The sequence below is a fragment of the Benincasa hispida genome, chromosome 8 (assembly GCF_027475165.1).
Source record: "Benincasa hispida cultivar pf3 chromosome 8, pf3_genome.v1.1, whole genome shotgun sequence".
Lineage (NCBI taxonomy): Eukaryota > Viridiplantae > Streptophyta > Magnoliopsida > Cucurbitales > Cucurbitaceae > Benincasa > Benincasa hispida.
Genome location: NC_143485.1, coordinates 52824572 through 52828812, shown reverse-complemented (window position 1 = coordinate 52828812; position 4241 = coordinate 52824572).

The window sequence follows — 4241 nt, the reverse complement described above, 5'->3', positions numbered from 1 at the left end:
TTTAATGTAGTTTGAACTTTATGTAGTGACATAAATGTGGATCAAGTTCAAATATATAGCCAAACTGGTCTATATTATATGAATAAGGTTAGACGCCTTATTCTAGGGACACTATGGATGCGGCCCACTTTGTAGTTATTATAAACGATGTGATCCTGAATCGTTCATATAGAGATATGTGAGTGGGAGCATCCTATGTAAAGAGTTTACATAAGACTGAACCATGAAATAGTCACTTTTTACATTCTAAATGTTGTTTGATGTATAAAACTGACTATTTCGTTCATTGATGACCTAGGTAACTTAATCTTAATCCTGAGCTGACTACGAACTCCTGTTCACTCAGAATTATCCTTAGATCTGCATAGGTGAGGGCAGCTCATCATCTCTGGCCCAATAAGCCTCCCATTTCAGGGGTAAGATCGATTGGATAGCTGGGAACATAGGGTGCAAGATGGAATTCACTCCTACCTATTATAGGGATAGTAGATAGGTTGTTCCCTTTAGTACTGAATCCAGGTCTTGAACAAGGGGCCCCACCCTCTCCTTGGCTTAAGAGGGATTCGATTTATAGGTTGGACCTTAAACAATTGTTCATTAGAGGATCGGTGGAACTTAAGGAACAAGATGTAGTCTTAGGGGTAAAACAGTTTTTATGACCCAGCCGAGATTACAAACAACCTGTGAAAGATTAGCTTACTAATCATGGTTATATAAAATGGACACAAATATATCTATAGTGAGGGGAGTGCAACTACGGGACTATAGTGGAATGACCCGTTAGTTAACAAATGTTGATTAACTCCGTCTAAAGAGTTTAGCCAGCTAATCTTGGATCGTTGGAGCCCATGATCTATAGGTCCATTAGGTTCCCCTACTAGCTCATATGGAATAAACTTAGAATAGTATGATAGAATGATTCGAATTGTTCGAATTAGGTGAAGAGAGAGAAACCGACAAGCATATGTGATATAGTGGTCGGATTTTTCAGTTTAGAGATACAGCTTTAATATTTAAATGTGATTTAAATATCAAGAATATGAATACGTTCATATTCGGAAGCTCGAAAATAATGGAAATGGTCAAATATGTAAAAAGTCAAAGAGTTGACTTTTGACTTTGAAAAGTCAAACTTTGACCGACCTTGTATTCAAATGTGATTTTAATTTCGAGAAAATGAATGTTGATTCTTGCTCGGGAGGTCAAAATTAGTCAACACGAAAAAAATCATAAAAAGTCAAAATGTTGACTTTTTGTTCAAAGTTTGACTTTGACCAAATGACTATTTTGCCCTTTGACTAAAGTTAGTGGGAAAATCCAAACTTTTGTTGGATAATTCCACTAACAAAATAGTGGGCTAGGTGTTGGCTTATAGTGGAGACATTAAACCCACTAAGATAGTGGGTTATAGGTGTTGGGTTTTTATGGATTTGGTTCATGCAATTGTTGCATGGTTTTTTTCTATAAAATGAGCTTTCATTTTGAATGAAAAAAGTTTTGTCATTTTGCCAATTTTTTTTTTTTTTTTTAATTTGGGCTAGAAAAATCATATTTCTGGAGAAAAATTTAAAACCCAAACGTAATCCAAAATTCCATTTCTTTTTTCCATCTCTTTCTCTCTCTCGATTTTATTCATCCACTGGGTCCCACAACTCAGTTCTGAGTCCAAAGGATAGTAGGTCAACTCTAGTGGTGGTCTGAAAGAGTTCGGGTCGAGATTCAATAAGGAAAAGCAGTTTTCGAGAGCTTCAAAGGTAAGTTAATTACTGTTTTTTTTCCTTCAAATTGCATGTTTTTTCCTTTAAATTAAAAGAAATTAGAGTGTAATTAGATCCTTTTTCCTCTACATTTGTCTCATGTTCCATCATGTGGTATCAGAGCATGCTAGAATTACGCTCAATTGCTTTTGGTGGGTGTTTTTTTCCTATCTATTCAAATGTTGAATGAAATGTGGACTAAAGTGTATTTATTATGATTTTGGCATTGTTTTTCACTAAATTTCTTATGGAAATTTGTAATTGCTCACATGTTTATGAGCATTAATGTGTGAAAAAAGGGTCTGTAAATTTGTCGGAGTCATTAGAGTTGAAATTAGGCTGTAATTTCTTGTTTCCGAGAGAGAGAACAACAGCAAATTGAAGAAAAATGCATCACAGACCCGAATTTGGCCACCAGACCCGAGAGAAGGCTCCAAGACCCGACTCAACCCGGTTCACCACCTAGATTTTCTCACACGCACACCTGCCCGGCCGAATCCGACCTGAGCGCTCGCCCGCTCTTATTCGCGCGACCCAGTTCGAAGCTGCCCGCGCGCCTCCCGCCTACTCATGACCCACGCGCCCGTGCGCCCGCTCTGCCTCCGTCGACCCGACCCGCACTTCCGTTGACTGCACCAGCATGCATTGACCAGCCGGTCCAGACGGTCTAGACAGTCCGTTTGACCTGGTTGAGCTGGTTTGACCGGTTCAACTTGGTTTTTGGAGTTTTTGGACCGGTTCGAGAATTTTTTGGCCGATTCAAGATGGTTCAAAGTGTTTGAAGCCGATTACGGGAAGTTGGTTGCTGAATTTTGTAATAAATTAGTTATTTGTTTGTTTTTAGTGCCAAAATCAGTCCATTTTAGTATTGTTTACCTATTATGCATGTGATGTATAATGTTGTTCGATTATGTGTGCATATAGTATCCCATATAGTTTTAAAACCCCACCATAGGAAAAGCATGTGACATGCATTTGTTATATCTTATGTGTTATAAAATATATACTATTCATGCTTAGTTTTAATATGTGTTATATTAAAGCATGTTTGATTGAAGGAAGCATGTTATAGATGAATGCTCTAGGGTTATAATTGTTATAATTTATTTTATAATTGTTAAAAATAACCTAGACTTCTAAAATCTATAACAAAGATAAGATGCATGCTCACTTAGGTTTAACCTTCAAGCAATCCCAATTTTCATAGAAAATAGGTCGATATCTTGTAAAACCGAATTTACAAGAAAACTCACCTAGGAAGATCTTGGCAAAAAGTCAAATAAAATGACTAATGTTGAAGGTTTTTAAGTTGACGGTTCACGGAACACCTACTACCTGGAGATCGAGCCGGCGTCTGAGTTAGGTTAAACCAGTTTTATGAGCATGTGTGAGCAGTGTAAGGTAATAAAAATTTTTTATCACATAGACATCGTAGGTTAAAAATCCAGCATAAAATTTATACTTGGATAGATCACCTAGACTTAGGATATGTTCAGTTAGCCGATATGTATCGCTATGTATTTTATACCTTGACTGTCTAAAACACTTCAGCTAGAGAGAAGTAATGTACTTTTAGCTCTAGGATCCCTAAGAGTTCACACCATGAGATTCATGCTTGGCTTTGGGCCGCCTTGGGAGCGGACTCCATTCGGAGAGTGTTTGCATGAGTCAATACCAAGGTGAATAGGGGAAGTTATTCATAGTAAGTGGGAGAAGGAAGTGTGTCAACACATCCTACGGTCTCTTCCATTAGGTCGCATTGTGAGATTCCTATAATGCTCCTACATGTCTGCCCTGGAGCGACCTTACCAATTGGAGGGTTGTATTATAGGATTCGAAACTCCGCAAGCTCTAGAAATTTATAGGGTCTCTCAGGTCTGTTTTCATTCTTGTCTGTCCAACTTCAGAAGCATAATGATTCCGATCTTTGAGGTCTGAAAATGGAGGGTCACACTTACGAGAATTACTAAGTGTTAGTAAATTCTTAACCAAAGTAGCAATAACTGAGTTACCATAGGGATAAGAGTTATTCTGGTGATAGTATCTAGTCAAGATAGTCTTGGTTCAACAGAGGAATAGTCGACCACCCCTCGGTGGAGGTTATTCTAAACCATTGAAATATCGTTGAAAAATATAATAATGAAGAGTACATTATTAGTTTTTTTTGCTAAACTTAATTGGATTTAAAAGATTAATGTTTTTTTACTAAAAATGATATGTTTTTCTTTCAGCATGACTAGCTCTCTAGATCAACTCTTAGCTTCCGAGAAACTAAATGGCAATAATTACTCAACATGGAAAAACAATATGAATTCAACACTAGTAATAGATGACCTGAGATTTTTCTTAACTGATGAATGTCCCTAGGCCCCTTCCTTGAAAGAAGCACAAGGTAAATATGATTTACTAGTTGTTGAGACATGTTTAGTGGAGGATGATACCTCAACCTGGATATTGGATTCATAAGTCACTAATCATATTTGC